The sequence below is a fragment of the Schistocerca nitens genome, chromosome 9, assembly GCF_023898315.1.
Source record: "Schistocerca nitens isolate TAMUIC-IGC-003100 chromosome 9, iqSchNite1.1, whole genome shotgun sequence".
Taxonomy (NCBI): Eukaryota; Metazoa; Arthropoda; class Insecta; order Orthoptera; family Acrididae; genus Schistocerca; species Schistocerca nitens.
In genome coordinates, this window is record NC_064622.1 from 354,163,202 (window position 1) to 354,187,115 (window position 23,914).

The following is a 23,914-nucleotide window of genomic DNA, read 5'->3' on the forward strand; positions in this document are numbered from 1 at the left end:
GGCTTATTGGTTAGAAAGAAAAAAAAATATGTGTTTCAGTGTTATTGGAAAATCGACCAATAAGAGGTTGAAATAAGGGACGAAAGTTTTTATGGAAATATTTCATTATTAAAGCATTTTTGAAGCTGAACCTCTGATAATTTGTAATTAGATTCTCGATTCAAAAGTACACGTCTCACTGGTTCTGGAGATTCAATCCCCTAAGGAATGAAATAGAAGGTGAAAAGATTTATGAAAATATTTCATAGTGAAAACGTTTTTTAAAGCTACATCTATAAAAACTGGTATTTGGCTTTTCGGTTAGAAATGTAAGCATACGTGTTTCACTATTTTTCGAGATTCAATCCCTAAGGATAGAAACTTGAAGTTTGGAGATGGTTTGGACCTTATACTATAGGTATCTTTTAAGAAGGGACAGTTCGAAATTCCATTCGTAAGAGGTTGAAATAGGGGATGAACTGGTTTTTAACATATGTCGCTATTAAGGCAAATTTGAAGGTAGTACTACGAATATCGGTATTTAGTTTCTCAGTCATAAATAAAAAAGTACGTGTTTCAGCATTTTTGGGAATTCAGCCACTAAGGGAGTCAAATAGTAACTGAAAGTCTTTTTTTTTAAATAAATCATTATTAAAGGTCTACTAAAGCATTTTTTAATCTATCTCTATGAAAATTAATATTTGACGTCTCGGTTGGAAATAAAAAAATACGTGTCACTTTTTTTCGAAATTCAAGCCCTAAGGAGGTGAAACAGGGGGCGAATATTTTTAAGAAAATACTTCGTTATATTAAAACGCTTTCAATGCTAAATCTCTGAAAACTAATATCTGAGTCTTAGGTGACATAAACAGAAATATGGCGCCTGTGATGAAAGTTTTTGTGAAAATATCAGCACAAGAATTCAAAAGACAGGACTAACAAATTCTCCGACTCTAGCTACAGGAATCGCTTTTAGTCAGATGTACAATCAGAAAGACCATGTTTCTATGGCCTTAGTTATGATGAAAACTTTAGGTGTTGCAGTTTATGAACAACATAAAAGTTTGAGTAACGAAAAAAAAATATCTGTGGAGACCAGAGAGCATACGTAAGCGAAGCAGCGAGCGCTAAGCTCGTATGTAGCAAGGAAATTTGGTTTTCCCTTGAGCAAACACAATCTTTCTTGTTTTATCATTAAAACACGTTTCGGGGAAGTTACTCCATTTACAGTGGGTTTATTTATTCTCTGTTTATTCTTTACATCTGCCGACGTAGCAGAGAAAAAGTGGAAATCGATCAGTGTGTTAGCTGTAAGAAAGCAAAGTAAATGGAACGTACACTGAAGCGCCAAAGAACCTGGTATAGGCATGCGTATTCAAATACAGAGATATGTAAACAGGCAGTATACGGCGCTGCGGTCGGCAGCGCTTATACTCGAATAACACATTTGTTAGATCGGTTACTGCTGCTACGATGGCAGGTTAACAAGATTTAAGTGATTTTGAACATGGTGTTATAGCCGGCCCACGAGCGATGGGCCACAGCATCTCCGAGGTAGCGATGAAGCGGGGATTTTCCCGTACGACCATTTCACAAGTGTACCATGAATATCAGGAATCCAGTAAAACATCAAGTCGCCCGACATCGCTGCGGCCGGAAGAAGGTCCTGCAAGAACTGGACCAACAATAAAGAGAATCGTTGAATGTGAGAGAAGTGCGACCCTCCCGCAAATTGCTGCAGATTTTTATGCTGGGCCATCAACAAGTGTCAGCGAGCGAACTATTCAACGAAACACCATCGATATAGGCTCCGGAGCCGAAGACCCACTCGTGTACCCTTGATGACTACACGACACAAAGTTTTTTGCGTCACCTTGGCCCGTCCGCTCACCTTGCACTGTTGATGACTGGAAACATGTTGCCTGGTCAGACGAGTCTCGTTTCAAATTGTATAGAGGGGATGGACGTATACGGGTATGAAGACAACCTCATGAATCCATGGACCTTGAATGTCAGCGGGGCACTGCTCGAGCTGGTGGAGGCTCTGTAATGGTGTGGAGCGTGTGCAGTTTGAGTGATATGGGACCCCTGATACGTCTAGATACGACTCTGATAGGTGACACGTACGTAAGCATTCTGTCCGGTCAGCTGCATTGTGCATTTCGACGAACTTGAACAATTCCAGTAGGACAATGCGACAACCCACACGTCCAGAATTGGTACAGAGTGGCTCCACGAACACTTGCGCTGGTCACCAAACTCCCCCAGACATGAACATTACTGAACATACCTGGGATGCCTTTAACGTGGTGTTCAGAAGAGATCTCACTCCCTCGTACTCTAACGGATATATGTACAGCCCTGCAGTATTTATGGTGTCAGTTCCCTCTAGCACTACTTCAGACATTAGTCGAGACCGTGCCCCGTCGTGTTGTGGCACTTACGCGTGCTCGGGAGGACCTATACACAATATCAGTCAGGTGTACCAGTTTGTTTGGCTCTTCAGTGTATGAAAGATGGCTGATTAAAGCAGGCATCTCCCAAGATAGGTAGGTCGACCAGTGAAAAGATGATGGGAGAACTTCTCGACTAGATCGTAACAGGTTAAGAGACTTAATACTCGGACGGAAGATGATAATGACGATGGAAGGGAGAACTTATCAGAAGTAGTCTTTCAGCACTCCCTGAGTCTCCTGACTTTTCCAGTACATTCAGTCCCTCCGAATTCCAGATTTCCAGACAAGCCGCGACCCTGTGTACGCATCTAAGGCGCTGGTAATGAATAGATCGGCGGGGCGGCACGGCGTGTTAATGAGAGGCCTGGCCCGCTGCAGCAGAACAGAATTCCCTGTCGCGTCCGCCCTTATCGGAGCAGCTGCACAGAAAGCCGCACACTTTTTTTAATGACGTTAGAGCCGGCGCGCTCCCCCAAGGGCGAGCCCGCTTCCCATAGCGCCCCCGAGCAAAGCTTTTAATCCAGCCCGCCGCCCTCCCCTCTACAGGCCACGGAGACGCTAATTGTTAAGGGGTGGCTGGCGGGCGAAAGCAGAATTGGTAATGTCTTGATAAGCGCCCGGGCGGGTCGCGGTGCGACGGAACTGTGGCAGACGCCGCAGCGGCCGCTGAAAGGACCGCGCAGCGGCGTGGCTGGCTCCACAAAGGACGTTTGGCCCGCGTCTGAGGAGCGTCTTAGCAGCGTTAACGAGCGGTGCGCGGCTAAGTGGCGCCTGTGATTTTTTCCCTCTTTTGCTGGTTGCCTGCCTGCTGGAGGTAAACGTCCTCTCGACCGAATCATCGGCAGAGGCGTTTCACTGCAAACCAAACTACTGCACAAACAAACGTCGATTTTAACAGTGAACTGGCTAAATTTCTGCTCACCTATCTCAGATATTCACACTACAGTAACGGTATCGAGTTACTACAACCCATCCTTAAAAGTCCATATAAGTTCACATACCAAAACAAGCAGTGTGATCAAGAAATACAGTGAGTAATTTTACAACACTACTGGCCATTAAAATTGCTACACCACGAAGATGACGTGCTACAGACGCGAAATTTAACCGACATGGAGAAGATGCCCTGATATGCAAATGATTAGCTTTTCAGAGCATTCGCGGAAGATTGTAGCCGGTGGCGACACCTACAACGTGCTGACATGAGGAAAGTTTCCAACCGATTTCTCATACACAAACAGCAGTTGACCGGCGTTGCCTGGTGAAACGTTGCTGTGATGGCTCGTGTAAGGAGGAGAAATACGTACCATCACGTTTCGGACTTTGATAAAGGTCGGATTGTAGCCTATCGCGACATTGCTGCTCGCGTTGGTCGAGATCGAAAGAATCTTAGCAGAATTTGGAATCGGTGGGTTCAGGAGTGTACTTCGCAACGCCGTGCTGGATCCCAGCGGCCTCATATCACTAGCAGTCGAAATGACAGCCATCTTTATTCGCATGGCTGTAACGGATCGTGCAGCCACGTCTCGATCCCCGAGTCAACAGATGGGGACGTTTGCAAGACAACAACCGTCTGCACCAACAGTTCGACGACGTTTGCAGCAGCATGGAGTATCAGCTCGGAGACCGTGGCTGCGGTTACCGTTGACGCTGCATCACAGACAGAAGCGCCTGCGATGGTGTACTCAACGACGAACCTGGGTGCACGAATGGCAAAACGTCATTTTTTTGGATGAATCCAGGTTCTGTTTACAGCATCGTGATGGTTGCATACGTGTTTGGCGACATCGAGGTGAACGCACATTGGAAGCGTGTATTCGTCAACGCCATACTGGCGTAGCACCCGGCGTGATGATATGTGGTGCCATTGGTTACACGTCTCGGTCACCTCTTGTTCGCATTGACGGCACTTTGGACAGTGGACGTTACATCTCAGATGTGTTACGACCCGTGGCTCTACCCTTCATGCGATCCCTGCGAAACCCTACATTTCAGCAGGATAATGCACGACCGCATGTTGCAGGTCCTGTACGGGTCTTTCTGGTTACAGAAAATGTTCGACTGCTGCCCTGGCCAGCACATTTTCCAGACTCTCACCAATTGAAAACGTCTGGTCAATGGTGGCCGAGCAACTGGCTCGTCACAATACGCCAGTCACTACACTAGATGAATTGTGGTATCGTGTTGAAGCTGCATGGGCAGCTGTACCTTTACACGCCATCCAAGCTCTGTTTGACTCAATGCTCAGGCGTATCAAGGCCGTTATTACGGCCGGAGGTGGTTGTTCTGGGAACTGGTTTCTCGGGATCTATGCACCCAAATTGCGTGAAAATGTAATCACATGTCGGTTCTAGTATAATATATTTGTCCAATGAATACCCGTTTACCATCTGCATTTCTTCTTGGTGTAGCAATTTTAATGGCCAGTAGTGTGGAAACGAAGGGAGCCGTGGCGGCTGGCGCTATGGTGTTCTACTTGCATCGCTGATACCGATATTCGGCTGTCTTGCTATCTTTGACTGCTCCCCACGGCTGTTTTCCGGGTGAAAGTGTGACGGGAGAGCCTCCGGTCGGCGTTCAAAGAGCCAACTTGTGTTGAAAACAAACCGGCGCCCCTAACCGTGATGCATGGGCCTCGCCGTGCTCGCCGCCCTTGTCTTTTGTCGCGCCGGATGTGCGGTGCCGATCATTGGGCGCCTTGACGTGCAAAATTGTGGTGGATTCGTCGTCTCACGCTGAACAGCTTTCCAGCTCGTAATTTGTTGAAACTCATTGTGGCATGGGTAGCTGTCGGAGGTGGTTCTGAACTTGGTTCCACAGTGGCTATTTTAAAGAGGCTGATGTTCCTCATTTCGTTTCTCATCAGCTGTGGAGTGTGTATTTTATGCGGTTTTCATGCGAGTTTTAACTTTTTTTAGGACACATTGACCACTTGGGGACTGGTTGTCGTTGTGTTCGCGCCCGGCAACCGGAGAGTTAATGGTTTAATCATTTGTCACGGCAGTATTTGGTATCTTTGTTTAATGTTGAAAGTGTTTTATGGCAACTGGAAGTGATCTCTAAGTTTCCCACTAATTTACTGGGCGACGGGTAATGTTGGAGTATTGCTCCATAAGAATTTGGGGGCATTCCTATTATATATTCCAGTAGGGCTGTGAGTTGACTTTGTTTTCATTGCAATCGTATTTGTGCTGCAGGCCATTTGTTAAGTCTGCTCGTTTCCTGGCGTCGATGCGGTTACGGATTCTTGTCAGGGCAGCTCACTGTGAGGCCGGTCGGACTATATAGAAATATACATCACCTGCTAGTGAGCCTGTGCACAAGCCGTGGGGAGTGAACTCTCGTACTGCCTGCCGGCCGTAGCGTTATTGCTTTCAAATACTGCTGTGGGCCTTAACGCTGTTCTCTAAAGTTAAGTGAGGCCACTTTGTTAATATTAGCGTTTATTACTAGCCATTCTGATTTAACACTTATGTTAATCATTTGTGTATCTTTAATGAACGTGCAACTTGTTATTTTTCTTGTGTGCCAGTTTCGTGACCTTGGTTGGTCCATTTTGCATTTTTAGTATAAGCATGTTTCACTGTGAACCTTTAGATGGGCAGTTTAGTTTTATTAAGCTTTAAGATCTTTGGTTTTTTTAATGAATTTGTGGTATTATGTGGCTGTGTAACTTTCTGTTGGAAGTGTATAGTGTTACTAGTCTTTATGGTTAAACAAGAACGATTGTTTATGATTGATTATTCACCGTGCCTACTATCTATGATTTTGGTTGCGAATGCAAAATATGATTATTATTCGTGTTTATGTAATTCAATTAAAGTGAAGATTCGTATATTCCATCAGTAAGAGGGCAAATGTCCGAAATGAAGTTTATAACAGTCTGTTTTGAGTCAAATTAAAATTGTAAAACAATCACAAGCTTGTCCATCACCAGATCCCGGGCTTCCTATTTCCTTTAAATAACTGTGGTGAGATTGTAATTCTTGATTTTCTAAAGAATTGAGTAGTACCACGCTTCACGAAGTAATGAGCTTACATGGAATTTGATTTAATCTCCTTCAAAGAACAGTCCTTGGCTAGTAATGCACGTATCGCAACGATGAACCCATGACTGGAAGCATTTGTGGAAGGCTTCTCATAGAAGGGCGTTCAGATGCTCTGTTGTGGCTCTATCAATGCCACAAATGATGTCACAACATTTTACCCTTAAGCGCGATTTTACTTTTTGGAAGGAGAGGGAACCGCATGGTGCTAAAACTGGTGAGTAAGGCTAATGTGGACAGACAGGAACATTTTTCCCCCAAAAATTCGAAAATCAAAAGCGAGATGCGGCACGACGCGTTGTCGTCATGTAGAAGCAAGCTATTGGCCCATTTTTTGGTCGCTTCCTTCGTACATCGTTCCACAAACGTTGCAGTACGCGCTTGTAAAATTCGGCTTTTAAAGTTTTTACCCTTGGAACAAATTCTGGTCGCACTATGGCCTCAATATCGAAAAAAAGAGCATGACTTTAATATTCGATTTTGACTGACACGCCTTTTTCGACGAGAAGATTCACTGGTTTCCATTGGGAGCTCTGAATTTTCGTCTCAGGGTCATACCGTCAGACCCAAGTTTCATCTCCAGTTACAGTTTTGGACAAGACGTTTGGTTCTGAATCAAGATGAGCCTTCAACGTTTTGCAAACTGACACACGATTTACCTTCTGTTCATGACTCAAACCTATGGGAACAAATTTTACACTTATTCGTCACATCTGCAAATTGTGGATTAAAATGCTTTGCACGGATCCGTATCAGATGATAAGTACTTCGATACGCTCTCTGATAATTCTTCGCCTCTTTGAATGAACAATTTTTCCTTCTTTTTGTACGTTCTGTTTTGTTTTTCAGGGTAATTGACGTCCCGAATGTTATTCGTCTTCTGACGATAAATTTCCACTCCTAAATCACTCATACGACTTGTAAACAGTCTTCAGAGTTACAGCACTATCACCATACGCCAATTTCAACATTTAATGAGTTTCTTTGACTTTTTTTGCAACTTGAAAAAGAATTTAATATTGTTCCAAACCTGTAAAGTGCAACAGACACGGTAAATACAACTTCCCTCTAGCGTCTCTGCACGCTAACTGGCAAGTCAGAACGTGTTCCAATTTGATGCTGCCGTCTCAAAAGTTCAGGCTGTCGGACAAATGACATCAAACGGTTGCAGCGTCAGCAGTTGCTTCGAAAAAAATTAATTCACTGTACTTCATTGATCACACCTCGTACACTGCCTCACAAAAAAAGTGAAGTACCCAGAACACACGGTCGGATGTCAACGTAACTTTGCATATAAACACATCATCGGCAGGTATGTAAATGATTACTCTTGCGAATAGAACGCTCACCAGAGTGCCCTAGTATTGTCACCAGGCCGACAGAATGAACGACGTCAGGTGTTGAGCGGTCGCTGTGAAGAAGACGGAGACGCGGCGTTCTCCTGCAACACAGCGGTATCGACACCTGACAGATATCGGAAGGGGCCTCCGATTGGTCGACTCGTCGAGATGTTTTGGGCAATTGGATGCGACAGTGGCCCGGCGTGGGAGTGCATGGGAACCAGAGGGCAGTGCGAGCTAACACCCCAAAGATGTTCGGGCTCATATGCGGTTCCTCTTCGTCGAAATCTCTTGGCTCAAACTCGTCTAGGGGTTGAACCGCACGTGTCGCATTACACGCACTAAATCAGACACTTGTGACCCCTCTGGTTAAATAGTCTGTCTAATGGCAAGTTTTCGAAATACAAAGTTAATATAACATATATAATAACAGAAATAATAATATCGGGAACTAAATTAACGACCCACAAATGATGTAGGCCACACACTTGCGATTTTGTAAAAATAATGTTTATTATTCAGAAAGAAAACTAATAGCGGAAGTGGTCGTATTTAGAATTACTATTACAGTTGAGCACATACCCATTTGACAGATTTCGATCATTCACAATCTCATCGCGAATTACAAGTCCAGCACTCCACGTCGTTAGCTATGCGAAAAAGTTCACACCAGGCGCCCGGCTGCTCACCGCTCAGAGGCTGTCCCGCGATACCACACAACGCGACATTTTCTAACTCGTTTCGCTAAAGACCGACTGTTCGCTTTCGCGTCTCAATCCGAACTGTCCCCTTTGTTGTCTCGACCAGAACTCCCTCTGCCCGTCTCTGATCGCGTTTCCCGTGCGCCGAACCTCTTCGCTGAACTGTCTAGTGCAGGGGCGGGCAGGAATCCTGCACGTGTGCGGTGCACTTGCACGCGTGCAGTTAACAGGTGTTCCGCGTACACACAGGGGCAAGCTGGCCACCCGCTTATCTCCCATCCCCACCATACCTTCTGTCCGCTCCTTCCTCTGTAATGCGTTTTGTTTCCTAGCTTGCTTTATTGAGTGAATCAATAAAGTTAGTAGGAGTGCTTGAAAGAAATCATGGTTTGAAAGAGTACCTATTACCTACGATACGTTTTATGTAATTATCACACGTAGAGTTTACAATACGTTTAATATCTGGAATAAAATTTCTACATACAAACACAAACAGTTACGTAAATTTTCATCACTGATGTTTGCTCTTAACCGAGACTTATTAATTCAGCAAATGGTTTTCCAGCTCTCGCTATATTAAGCGCAGTCTTATAACTTGCACATACCGCTGGGCTATTATTGTTGTCGTCCTGAAAACTTGAAAACAGTGCTCCATAAAATGTTAGATCAGTTAGATGAGAGACATGACGAGAGAAAGTCGCAGATCTCTCGTGACAACAGCAACTACGACAAATTCAAATGGCTCTGAGCACTATGGGACTTAACTGCTGTGGTCATCAGTCCCCTAGAACTTAGAACTACTTAAACCTAACTAACCTAAGGACATCACACACATCCATGCCCGAGGCAGGATTCGAACCTGCGACCGTAGCGGTCGCGCGGTTCCAGACTGTAGTGCCTAGAGCCGCTCGGCCACTCCGGCCGGCCAACTACGACAGATTCATCTGGTATCGTCAGATCGGTCTTCTTAAGCTCAGTCAATTCCCCATCCGCTCAGAATTGTACTCGTTCTTGTGAAATTTATTATAATGGCCTTCAATACTAAACTTCCGTTGACCAGCGAGAATACTGCCACATATTAAACATTTCGAATTTTCACGTTTTTGCACAAAGAAAAAATGATTCTCCCATTACTTTTTAAAAGATAGCAAATCTCCACTTCTCCGTTTCTTGAAATACAACGTTCACTACATAGTGCTCGCTTCGCATCAACGTCCGCAGCTTAGCCTGGCACTACACTGCCGCAACCTGCCGGCTGTCGCCACAGCCCCGGTCGACGCCTGCACGCGAGCAGCACACGTGCAGCGCTGTGCGCTCATGAGCCGCGTGCAACGTTTGCCCGCCCCTGGTCTAGTGTAGTTCCCATTCCTGAAGCCGTCCAACTGGCGCGCTGCACATTTCGAGTCACCGTTCACGTCGATGACGGCGTTTGTGGAAACGACCATCGAGCTAGTGTAGCGAAAATGTGATTCACCCGAAGAGTCGACACGTTTCCCTTCATCGACAGGCGATTTCCGATGGTCCAATGGCCACTGGAATCGTAATTGACGATGTCGTTGGGTTAACATGTGAAAAAGTAGGCGTGCCCTCCTGCAGAGCTCCATGTCGAACAATGTACAATGAACGGTGTGCTTCGAAACACTTGTGTGTGCATCAGCATTGTGCTCCTTCTGCAGAGGTGCACAGATCATCACCTATCTTACTTCACAAAGCCTCCGAGCCTCGTGTTCTGTAAAGAGTTGTGGACGTGCAACCATTTGGCGCGTATTGGTAATTTCACTGTCCTTTTACCGCCTTTCGTAGATGCTCACGACAGCAGCACGCGAACATTCGACCAGCTTCGCCGTATTATCGTTTATAGGCTCTGCCCAATAGTAATTTGCCCTTTGTCAAAGTCGCTTACCTCATTAGATTTCCCCATTTGCAGCCCATATCGTCGCTAGGGTCTTCCCCCGACCGTGTCTGCTCCGCTTACATACTTCTGATACCATGTCAAGTGCCCTGAACACCACCAGGCGGCATCCAATGTCGCGCTGACCATTTGTCATAAAGTTTTGACTTATCAGTGTATACAACAACGAGCAGTAATATCTAAATTTCACTCTGCTGTTTAATTCTTTTGATATCGATCTTAACCATTGTCCCAAACAATACTAAATAACAATACGAATGAAATCATTTCATGAAGTGTTGATCATATTTTCTTTCCTCCATGCTATGCAGTCACAAACGCAACTGGCTCAATTGTTGTGTAACAGAGCATTGGTGGCGAGAGGTCCCCTATATCAGAACATTGAGCAGTCTGTCCTGCTTATTCTCTGACAGTATCATATTGTAATGTTATGTGAGCCTCACTGCCCCTTTTTTTAACTAATTTGTACCTGATTTTATTCTGAGAAGCTCAGTAATGTATGTAAATACCGTAAATGTAAATGTGATTCAAAAAGTACTTGAAGTGAAGTGAAGCGCAGCTGGACAGGAACAAACTCTATAGCGCGCAATCCCCGCAACGATAGTAGTTGTGAATCTTTGAGTATGGACTCTAAAGAAAACGACAGTTGATTTATTTTAAAAAAAGAGGACTGTTCATCTGTATCTTGTGGAAAGAGAACGTGTTGCTAGGGCGCCGCTCAGAACGTATTTTTACATTTAATGAACATTGCGGTTTCAGTGATAAAACCGAGTAAAGTATGTGTAATAGTTGCCAAACATTTATGTATACAAATTTTCTGGAAGTGAAGAATAGAAATATCTTGCTTTTGGAAAAGGACGTGAACTTCATTGTTGTCGCCGGCTATCAATCGACATAACTGTCAGTGTACAATGTTCACTAAAATACAGGAAAGGAAATGCATTCTCTATAGTTTTCATTCAATATGTAACAACCTCTCATAATTTCTTAAGGGGGGTAGGACGTTAAACGGGCCGACTTGATGCAGGAGAGGCACCACAGGACATTTTAATTTCCACTGTCTATACTTTTACAAGTAAATTCATAAAACTTTGTCAGCATGACCAGGAAGGATTCAGAATTCACACTCATAACAGTGGAAGTTCGAAACATAGCGAAGTAATTTTTTTTTTTACATTTGAAATTTCATCGTTTTTTTTTTCACTTACTAATGGTAGCATTTGTTGCTATAGGTACACTTTTCTTCACAAGTAAGAGAGATGGTTTGATGAATTTTGCACAGCATACAAACCATACTTAAAGGTGTATGAAACTCTAGAATTTTCCAAATTGAGGTAATTAACTACAAAATTTGTGTTTTTTCTAAACATGAAGTTTAAAATACAACAGATCATTCGTTTTTTCATAAATTAAATAAATTCTAGAGTTTCATACACCTGTAAGTATGGTATGTATGCTGTGCAAAATTCTTCGAAGAATCTCTCTAACTTATGAAGAAACGTGTACCTATAGCAACAAATGCAGCCATTAGTAAGTGAAAAAGATGAAATTTCACACGTAAAAAAATTATTTTGTTATGTTTTCGAACTTCCACTGCAATGAGTGTGAATCCTGAATCCTTCCTGGTAATGCTGACAAAGTTTTATGAATTTATTTGTAAAAGTATAGACACTGGAAATTAAAATGTCCTGTGATGCCTCTCCTGCTCCAAGTCGGCCCGTTTGACGTCCTACCACCCTTAATTGCAGTAGTTGGATTATGTTCTTTTAGAATAGTATGGTGCTGAACTCCACTGACCAATTTTGATGCAGCAGGACTTTTAGTTTGAAGGAAGTTTGGTGTTAAGCAATCTCCATTTCTCACGAAAAGCAGACTGCTGTTTGATCTTATTTACTTACAACAGTGGTCCCTTAGGTATGAAAAGCTACGAAAACTTGGGCTGAAAGCTATCCGCAACACGGCCAAGTAACTAACAGAGTCGCATTTTAAACCTTAAAGAACAATAACTTCCTCCAAATAATAATACGTCATCAACTTGTGCAGAAGCTGATCATTCAAGGAGGCAGCAACCAAAATTCAGGTACCCGTTACTACTTAAAGTAAAAATCTCAATCAAAACTCTCTCTCTCTCTCTCTCTCTCTCTCTCTCTCTCTCTCTCTCTCTTTCCAAACACGTATATAAATATTCATATTATTAAGATAAAGGTCATTTTATAATATGTCAGGAATTTCGAGAGTACTCTTGTGCACAGAAAAATAACAGTGGTCTTAAAACTCTTCCGTGGGGGACACAGTACGTTGCCTCTGCATCCCGCGACGCGGCACCGTTAAAACAGGGTGCTATGTTTCGCCCTCGTGCGAGAGCCATTCCAGTCCGGCTAGGCACCCCGTGGGACGGTGCTTCTTGCAGAAGGCGGCGCCGGCGCCGTGAGGAAGTGCACGCCGGGGGCACAGTGGATGTGAATGCATGCGCGCCGCCTCGCTCAGAGGACCGGAGTCCAGCGACGTGGCAACGCGGGGCGCCACTGCAGCGGCAGCCCGGCTGTTTTTGCGCTCGCGAGGACCCACGCCTGCACCGGCACGTCGGCCGCCCTCACACCGCCAGCCTTTCCCCGTCCTCCGCAAATAGCCGCAAGAACTGCAGCCCGCGGACAGCACGGAACCAGCTGTCGCCGCCTTCCCGCTCGTTAACCCTGCGACGGGATTATCGACTGGCCGCACGCTACGTGCGGGCCAGCACCCGACCGGAGCCACGCCGTGCACTGGCGGCGGCGCTTCGTCGTTTGTTCCCGCTTCCTCTCTCTGTATCTACCACACGTGCATCTACACTCTACGGGTCACCTTATGGTGTGAGGCGGAGCGTGCTTTGCCTACCACTGTCACTTGGCCTCTTTCATGTTCCAGTCACGAATGGTTTGCGGGAAGAACGATTGATGCTAAGTCTCTGTGTGGCCCCGAATCTCTCTAATTTTACTTTCAAGGTCTTTTCGCGAGATACACGCAGGAGGCATCAATAAACTGGTTGACTTTTCTAGGAACGAACGCTCTTGGAACTTTCACAGTAAATCGTACCGTGATGCGGAACGCCTCTCTTGCGGCGTCTGCCAATGGAGTCTGCTCAGCATCTGTATGACGCATTCGATCTCACTAAATGAACCTGTAAAGAAATGCGCTGCTCTTCTTAGGATTTCCACTATTTCCTCGAACTGTTCTATCTGGTTCAAATGGTTCTGAGCACTATGGGACTTAACTGCTGAGGTCATCACTCCCCTAGAACTTAGAACTACTTAAACCTAACTAACCTAAGGACATCACACACATCCATGCCCGAGGAAGGATTCGAACCTGCGACCGTAGCGGTCGCGCGGTTCCAGACTGTAGCGCGTAGAACCGCTCGGCCACTCCGGCCGGCTTCTATCTGGTGTTGATCCTATATTGAGAAGCAATATGCAGATATTGGTCGAACGAGTGCTTTGTAACCTATTTCATTTGTTAATAGATTACATTTCCTGATGGTCCTTCCACTGAATCTGTCCCTTCCACTGAATCTGTCTGGTATCTATCCTACCGGCGATTCCGTGCACCAAATGTCGATCCTCTGCAAGTCTTCCATCATATCCATACTATTTTCTAGCGTTGCGACTCCTCTGTATACAACACCATCGTCCGGGAAAAGCTATGCGGAACTTCCAACGTTATCCAATACGAAGTTACAGTTAAATCAGTACAATGAAATGCACACAGGCGTCAATATACGTCAATGGAGAGAGTTGAAAATGTGTGCCGCGACCAGGACTCGAACCCGGGATCTTCTGCTTACATGGCAGACGCTCTATCCATCTGAGCCACAGAGGACACAGAAGATAGTACGACTGGAGAGACTTATCTCTGGCACGCCTCCCATGAGATCCACATCCCAAACTTATTGTCCCGCACTATATTCGAAGTGCCCCCGCCCATTACACTCATTACTCGCGGCTTTACCGATTCCAGTAAGATTTTGGACAATGTGTGTGCATCCGGAAGATGGTCAAATGCCTGGTGAGCCTTATCTTCAAATGGTACAAATGGCTCTGAGCACTATGGGACTTAACATCTATGGTCATCAGTCCCCTAGAACTTAGAACTACTTAAACCTAACTAACCTAAGGACATCACACACATCCATGCTCGAGGCAGGATTCGAACCTGCGACCGTAGCAGTCGCGCGGTTCCGGACTGAGCGCCTAGAACCGCTAGACCACCGCGGCCGGCGAGCCTTATCTATATATGAATGAAGATGGTGTCTGTTCTCTCGGACATCCTTGAGATATATTTATAGTTATCCAATATGTCACTTCTACGTTCTGTGAAAAGTAATGGTCCAGTAATACTCCCTTCCTGTGTACCCGAAGTTACTCATAGATTTGAAGATTTCTATCCATTGAGAATGACAAGCCCGGTTCTCTCTGTTAGAGACTCTTCACACCAGCCGCACAGTTGGTCTGATTCAGTAAAGAGCCAGAGGAACTGGTACACCTGTCTAATATCGTGTAAGGCCACCGCGAGCACGCAGAAGTGCCACAACACGACGCGGCATGGATTCGACTAATGTCTGAAGTAGTGTTGGAGGGAATTGACACCACGAATCCTGCAGGGCTGTCCATAAATCCGTAAGAGTACGAGGGGAGTGGAGATCGCTCCTGAACAGCACGTTGCACGGCATCCCAGATATGCTCAAAAATCTTCATGCCTGGGGAATTTGATGGCCAGCGGAAGTGTTTAAACTCAGAAGAGTGTTCCTGGAGCCACTCTGTAGCAATTCTGTCGCGTTGTTCTGGTGGAATCGCCCAAGTCCGTGGGCATGCTGGACATGAATAGATGCAGGTGATCAGATAGGATGCTTACGTGCATGTCACTTGTCGGAGTCGTATCTAGACTTATCATGGGTCCCATTTCACTCAAACTGCGCAGGTCCCACACCATTACAGTGCTTCCACCAGTTTGAACAGGCTCAAACTGCACATGTCCCAAACCATTACAGTGCCTCCACACCAGCTTGAACAGTGCCCAGCTGACATGCAGTGTCCATGGATTCATGAGGTTGTCTCCATATCCGTACACGAATATCCGCTTGATACAATCTGAAACGAGACTCGTCCGACCAGACAACATGTTTCAAGTCATCAACAGTCCAATGTCGGTGTTGACGGGCCCAGACGAGACGTAAAGCTTTGGCCGTGCAGTCATCAAGGGAACACGGGTGAGCCTTCGGCTCCGAAATCCCATATCGATGATGTTTCGTTGAGTAGTTCGCACACTGACACTTGTTGACGGCCCAGCATTGAAATCTTCAGCCATTTGCGGAAAGGTTGCACTTCTGTCACACTCAACGATTCTCTTCAGTTGTCGTTGTCCCGTTCTTGCAGCTGCAGCGATGTCGGAAATTTGATATTTTACCGGATTCCTGATACTCACAAGGGAACCTCCCCATCGCACCCCCCTCAGAATTAGTTATAAGTTGGTACAGTGGATAGGCCTTGAAAAACTGAACACAGATCAATCGAGAAAACAGGAAGAAGTTGTGTGGAACTAAGAAAAAATAAGCAAAATATACAAACTGAGTAGTCCATGTGTAAGATAGGTGACAATTAGGTGGGTGTAAACCGATGAGCGCCGTGGTCCCGTGGATAGCGTGTGCAGCTGCGGAACGATAGGTCCTCGGTTCAAATCTTACCTCGGGAGAAAATTTTAATTTTTTATTTTCAGACAATTATCAAAGTTCAGGCGCTCACATATTATCAACTTCGCTCTCCAAAATTCCAGGACATGTTCAGTTTTGCTTGGACATATGCAGGATTTGATGGTCTACACACGGAAAAATTTGAAAACTTTAAAAACATATGTTTTGACAGAGCACAGACAAAACTTTGCGACTGTGAAACTGTTTCATTCATTTGTTGCAGTTTATGTGACAAACTCTTATGTTTTCACACTTTTTTTGGAGTGATTATCACATTCACAAGAAAACCTAAATTGGGCAAGGTAGAAGAATCTTTTTACCCATTCATCAAGTGTGCAAGTTAGGTGGGTCGACAACATATTCCTGTCATGTGACGCACATGCCGTCACCAGTGTCGTAGAGAATATATCAGACGTATTTTCCTGTGGAGGAATCGGTTGACCTATGACCTTGCAATCAAATGTTTTCGGTTTCCATTGGACAGGCACGTCCTTTGGGCTACTAATCGCACGGTTTTGCGGTGCGGTCGCAAAACACAGACACTAAACTTATTACACTGAACGGAGACGTCAATGAACGAACGGACAGATCATAACTTTGTAAAAATAAAGAAAGTAAATTTTTCACTCTAGGGAAGATTTGAACCAAGCACCTCTCGTTTCACAGTTGCTCACGCTAACCACGGGACCACGGCTCCATTAGTTCATGCTATCCTTGATGTTGCCTATCTTGCACATGGACTACTCAGTTTGTATATTTTGCTTAGTTTTTTCGTAGTTCCACACAACTTCTTCCTGTTTTCTCGATTGATCTGTGTTCAGTTTTTCAAGGACTATCCACTGTGCCAACTTATAACTAAATCTGAGGGGGGTGTGATGGGGAGGTTCCGTTGTCAGGTACACTCGTGAAATGGTCGTACGGGAAAATCCCCACTTCATCGCTACCTCGTAGGTGCTGGGTCCCATCGTTAGTGCGCCAACTAAAACACCACGGTCGTACTCCCTTAAATCTTGATAACCTGCCATCGTAGCAGCAGTAACCGATCTGACATCTATTACAGACACTTGCTGTCTTGCCGGCCGCGGTGGTCTAGCGGTTCTGGCGCTGCAGTCCGGAACCGCGGGACTGCTACGGTTGCAGGTTCGAATCCTGCCTCGGGCATGGGTGTGTGTGATGTCCTTAGGTTAGTTAGGTTTAAGTAGTTCTAAGTTCTAGGGGACTTATGACCTAAGATGTTGAGTCCCATAGTGCTCAGAGCCATTTGAACCATTTTGAACTTGCTGTCTTATACAGGCATTGCCGACCGCAGCGCCGTATTCTGCCTGTTTACATATTTCTGTATTTGAATACGCATGCCTATACCAGTTTCTTTGGCGCTTCAGTGTAGTTTACGCCCCTATTTTGTTCAAAAGGCGGCAGTGCAGAAAAGTTTGGAACGCCTTCTGGGACTCAGGAAACGTGGCATCTATCTTGGCACCGGTATCTACCGCTTTCTGTGTCTCGTGGACAAACAGAGTTAGCTGGATTTCACACGATCGTTGTCTTCGGAATCCATTCCTGCAGAGTAAGTTTTGTCGACCCTCCTCGAAAACGGGAATGATCTGTGCTTTTTTCATCAAGAACACTACCCTACGCCAGAAACCTGCGGCAAACTGCGGCTAGAAGAGGGGCAAGTTCTTTCGCATATTCTATGTACGGTATTTGTATCCCTACAGGTCCACTGGCCTTTCCTCTCTTAAGTGGCCTTAGTTGCTATTCTATCCCATGGTCACATATTTCGATATCGCCACTTTTTGTTCGCGCGACTATTTAAAGGGAGATTTACACTACGGTTTTCTCCTAAGAAACAGTTTTGGATAAGGGCGTTCAGTATTTCGGCCTTTTCTGTGTGCTCCCCAGTTCCAAAGCAATTACGTTGATTACTAAATTGACAATTCCTTGATGTCCCAGTATGTGTCCTATCAACTGGCGATCCCGTCTTTTAGTCAAATTTGTGCCATAAATTTCTTCTTCCCCAGTTCGATTCAGCAACTTTGCGTTTGCTATTTGAGCTACCTATCTAACATTGAGCATTCTTCCATTGCACCACATATCAAAAGCTTCTATCTTCTTCTTGTCTGCCAAGAGGTCTCAGGCCCCTTGTCACGGTTTGCGCGGCTCCCCCCCCTCGGAGGCTCGAGTCCTCCCTCGGGCATAGGTGTGAGTGTTGTCCTTAGCTTAAGTTAGTGTAAGTTAGATTAAGTAGTTTGTAAGCTTAGGGGCCGATGACCTCAGTAGTTTGCTCCCATAAGATCTTACCACAAATTACCAAAAATGTCTTCTTGTGTGAATGGCCTATCGTCCACATTTCACTTCCATACAAGACTTTTCAGAAAAATACTATTAGAAAAAACTTCCAATCATTAAAGTTATATTAGATGTTAACAAACTCCTCGTTTTCACAAAGACTTTTCTTGCAATGGCTAGACTGCTTATTATACCTTCCCTTCTTCGACCATCTGCAGCACAAGTAACAGAACTCATTAGTACATTTGGTATCTCATTTCGTAATCCAATTCCCCTAGTATCACCTGATTTACTTCGAACACATACCATTTACCTTCTCTTACATTTATTGATGTTCTTGCTATAATTTTTTTTCAACACACTAACCATTTCATTCAGCTGCTCCTCCAAGTCTTTACCTGTTACTTATATCTGATTTTTCACAGTTGAAACAATTATCATTAAAAATCATTTACAATCTAGTATTTTTCTTTGTTCACAAAGTAAAAAACGTAAATACCTCATTGTTTTAAGATATTTCGTCTCTCTTGTCAGAGAACACTATGAGGAAAATACCAGGGACCCTTGCAAACACTGTCATGAGAGCAATGCAAGCAACAAAGTTAAGACTAAAAAGATACAAAACCCGTTGCTATGTGTAGTAGTACTGTTGTGGACAACTTATCTCGTCAAGCTCCGATGCTCGCCGGTTGGTGCGGCCGTATTTAAACGTGAGCCCTGTGCTTCGCCTAAGAGCTACTGATGTGCACAGTCGACTGTGGACAAGAGACTTCTTCATGTCAGCCAATAAACAGATTCCAGTATTTATGATACAACATGGTGTCTCTTTGCATGCTATCATTTGCAAAAAACCTCGTTTCGTTATGTTCGAGCAGTTATGAAATACAACAATTCTTAGGCCGCGCCGGGTAGCCGCGAGGTCTGGGCGTCTTGTCACGGTTCGCGTGGCTCCCCCCGGCGAAGGTTCGAGTCCTCCCTCGGGCATAGGTGTGTGTGTTGTCCTTAGCATAAGTTAGTGTAAGTTAGATTAAGTAGTTTGTAAGCTTAGGGGCTTATGACCTCAGTAGTTTTGTCCGATAAGAACTTACCACAAATTTCCAAATTTTCAACAATTTTTTTTATCATATAATTGTCAATGGACGGAAAAGGGGAGTCATGCGCGACTGTACATCGGATACAAAAATCAATAAATGAAGAACGAAATTGGATACTGTTCTGTTCACAATTTTAAATAAAATTTTGATATCTTATCTACATTTCATACACTGCAATGTTATGACCCAAAATCAACCACATGCAAAGTTTACAACGTTTTTTTACCCCTGCAAACACTTTAAAATTTCATGCAATGTCTTACTCGATTTGCTGTAGCACAGCAGCTATGACCACTAACAAACAGAAATTCGGTGCTTCATTGAGAGAAGGGGCCAGACTACAAGATGCACTAAAATCAATTTTTTTCAGCGAATAGTTTTTTTTTTTTTTAAATCGGATGGGAAGTATTCCATAGCGGCCGGAACACCGTCTCTCAGTACAGGTATCAGCATTTGGCGAGCAGTACAGCCATAACAAAGCCGCGCTCAGCTCGGAAAGCAGAAGCATGTCTGCAGCAGCGAGAGAATTAAGAGGACACAATATCCATTAATGATGGTAGCGGGAGTGAGGGCAGCAAGAATGGGTTAACCTCCAATGTCAGAAGATGATGCTACAGTTCCCCGTTTCTGCACACACACAGTTGCGGCGAACTCAGTATTTTAAAATTCCGCACTCGGCACAGTTAACTGCTCATTAACGACACTCGCCGACTCGCGGCGTCGTTGGCAGGTGATTCACGTCATGCATACCCACCACCAATACTCGAATTTTCCCAAAAACTTGCTCGAGTGTAATGGACTAAATACCAGCGACCTACTACACAACTGGCCATTAAAATTGCTACATCACGAAGATGACATGCTACAGACGCGAAATTTAACCGACACGAAGAAGATGCTGTGGTATGCAAATGATTAGATTTTCAGAGCATTCACACAAGATGGGCGCCGGTGGCGACACCTACAACGTGCTGACATGAGGAAAGTTTCCAACCGATTTCTCATTCACAAACAGCAGTTGACCGGCGTTGCCTGGTGGAACGTTGTTGTGATGCCTCGTGCAAGGAGGAGAAATGCGTACCATCACGTTTCCGACTTTGATCAAGGTCGGATTGTAGCCTATCGCGATTGTCGTTTATCGTATCGCAACATTGCTGCTCGCGTTAGTCGAGATCCAATGACTGTTAGCAGGATATGGAATCGGTGGGTTCAGGAGGGTAATACGGAACGCCGTGCTGGATCCCAACGGCCTCGTATCACTAGCAGCCGATATGACAGGCATCTTATCCGCACGGCTGTAACGGATGGTGCAGCCACATCTCGATCCCTGAGTCAATAGATGGGGACGTTTGGAAGACAACAACCATCTGCACCAACAGTTCGACGACGTTTGCACCAGCATGGACTATCAGCTCGGAGACCACGGCTGCGGTTACCCTTGACGCTGCATCACAGGCAGGAGCGCCTGCGACGAACCTGGGTGCACGAATGGCAAAACGTCATTTTTTCGGATGATTCCAGGTTCTGTTCACAGCATCATGGCGGTCGCATCCGTGTTTGGCGACATCGCGGTGAACGCACATTCGAAGCGTGTATTCGTCACTGCCATACTGGCGTATCTCCCGGCGTGATGGTATGGGGTGCCATTCGTTACACGTCTCGGTCACCTCTTGTTCGCACTGACGGCACTTTGAACAGTGGACGTTACATTTCAGATGTGTTACCAACCGTGGCTCTACCCTTCATTCGATCCCTGCGAAACCCTACATTTCAGCAGGATAATGCACGACCGCATGTTGCAGGTCCTGTATGGGCCTTTCTGGATACAGAAAATGTTCGACTGCTGCCCTGGCCAGCGCATTCTCCAGATCTCTCATCAACTGAAAACGTCTGGTCAATGATGGCTCGTCGCAATACGCCATTCACTACTCTTGATGAACTGTGGTATCGTGTTGAAGCTGCATGGGCACCTGTACCTGTACACGCCATCCAAGCTGTGTTTGACTCAATGCCCAGGCGTATCAAGGCCGTTATTACGGCCAGAGGTGGTTGTTCTGGGTACTGATTTCTCAGGATCTATGCATCCAGATTGCGTGAAAATGTAATCACGTGTCAGTTTTAGTACAATATATTTGTCCAATGAATACCCGTTTATCATCTGCATTTCTTCTTGGTGTAGCAATTTTAATGGCCAGTAGTGTAGATTTAACAAGTGTTATGCATGCACAGTTGTGCACTGTAAGCGCTGGGGACATTTGTGGAGTAAAAGAAGAACGTTAGTTGCCGTCTTAGAAGTAAGGAGCGTGTATGGGAATCGCCTGGCGTTGCGAGAGAAGTCTTTCAGTGCCCGGCTGGTGGCCGTTAGCGGCGCAGCGAAAGCAAGGCGGAACCGGTTGCGCCGGCCGCAGGTGCGAGAGACGGGAGCGCGGAGAACATTCCGCGGCCCCGTTACGGGAACGCAGCCGGCATGAATGGGCGGACAGGAAAACGGGCGAGCCGAGACACTCAATGGGCGCGGCCCAGATGCCGCAACGTGTCTGCGACATGCCGCAGCCACTTAGAGGACGCGAAAACGCGCGCGACAGGGCAGCAGCACAAACTGATACCTCTGTCTCGAAGTTGGTGTACGCTATCTCATCAAAGCTACTCGGACGCCACTATGTAATGCGGACTTGTCCGCGAGATGTCATGCAAGGCGGTCCCGCCATAGAGAGCCTGTATACAGAGAGAGTGGCCATAGGTGAAGTTGCCCGTGATTGGTTGATTAGCTTTAGCGCCATTTTTCTGCCATACGTCTCTCGCGCTTCTTATGTTCGCCGTGCTTTTGAGTTGAACTTAAGTTCAGAGGACTTTGGGAAACGATTAAAAGGTATTTGAATTATTAAGAGACTTGTTATGCGTTGCGCATGCATGTTCGATTTAGTCGTATATCGTTTTTAGTACGTAATTAACGTTTGCTATCTTAAATACGAGTTGAAATAATGAAGCGTTATGTGATGAAGTCAGCCGCGCGTGATTAGCCGATAGGTCTCAGGCGCTGCAGTCCGGGACTGAGCGACTGGTCCCAGCGGAGGTTCGAGTCCTCCCTCGAGCATGAGTGTGTGTGTGTTTGTCCTTAGGATAATTCAGGTTAAGCAGTGTGTAAGCTTAGGGACTGATGACCTTAGCAGTTAAGTCCCATAAGATTTCACACACATTTGAACATTTTTTGTAATGAAGTCGGTAGTCCTACATGTTTGAAGTAAACACGTTACTAATTGTACAGTATTGTTTTTGACATGTGTAATTCGTTCTGCATGGCCGGTGTGGCCGTGCGGTTAAAGGCGCTTCAGTCTGGAACCCCGTGACCGCTACGGTCGCAGGTTCGAATCCTGCCTCGGGCATGGATGTGTGTGATGTCCTTAGGTTAGTTAGGTTTAATTAGTTCTAAGTTGCAGGCGACTGATGACCTCAGTAGTTGAGTCGCATAGTGCTCAGAGCCATTTGAACCATTTGAGCCATTCGTTCTGCAGACGTTCGTAAACGACGCCAGGTTGTACTCCATGTGGTTGTTCCAATAGAGGCAATTCCACGCAATGAAGAAAGACGAAAGCAGTAGGCAGTTTTTTAAAAATATTTTTAGTCACGCAAAACAGGTAGGCCTATTACAATTTGCTGCATTTTTAAGCTCTTATTTCTTTAACAGTTCGTGCATACTGGTAGCATCACAAGCTTTTCTGAAGCCAATATCTGACAGTCCTTGCTGGAAACGGAAAGTTCCTGTAATTGTTGTGCAGCGCTCATTCGACTTTACAGCGTCAAACTTTATTTCGTTCCGAACCAGAACACTAGGCATTATTTTGGTTTCAGTATTATTGCCTGACTGTTGATGCAGCCAAGTTGTAGGCACGTTTTCCGCAGTTGTCGTGGTTGCTGAAACATTATTCGTAGTAAATAATTGTAGGTACTCTTGAAGACAGTTTTTAATAGGCCTACGCACTGTGGAGGCCATGGAACTGGTCCGCCTCTACCAATCCATCGGTCACCGAATCTGATGTTGAGAAGCGTACGAACACTTCGACTGAAATGTGCAGGAGCTCCATCGTGCTCCATCGTGTCGTACTTGTAAAGGCACATGTTCTAGCAGCACAGGTAGAAATCATGATAACGTGCTCAACTGAGCGTATTTGGAAGAACATGGGGCCCAATCAAGACATCACCAACAATGCCTGCCCAAACGTTCACAGAAAATCTGTGTTGATGACGTGATTGCACAATTGCGTGCGGATTCTCGTCAGCCCACACATGTTGATTGTGAAAATGTGCAATTTGATCACGTTGAAATGAAGCCTCATCCGTAAAGAGAACATTTGCACTGAAATGAGGATTGACACATTGT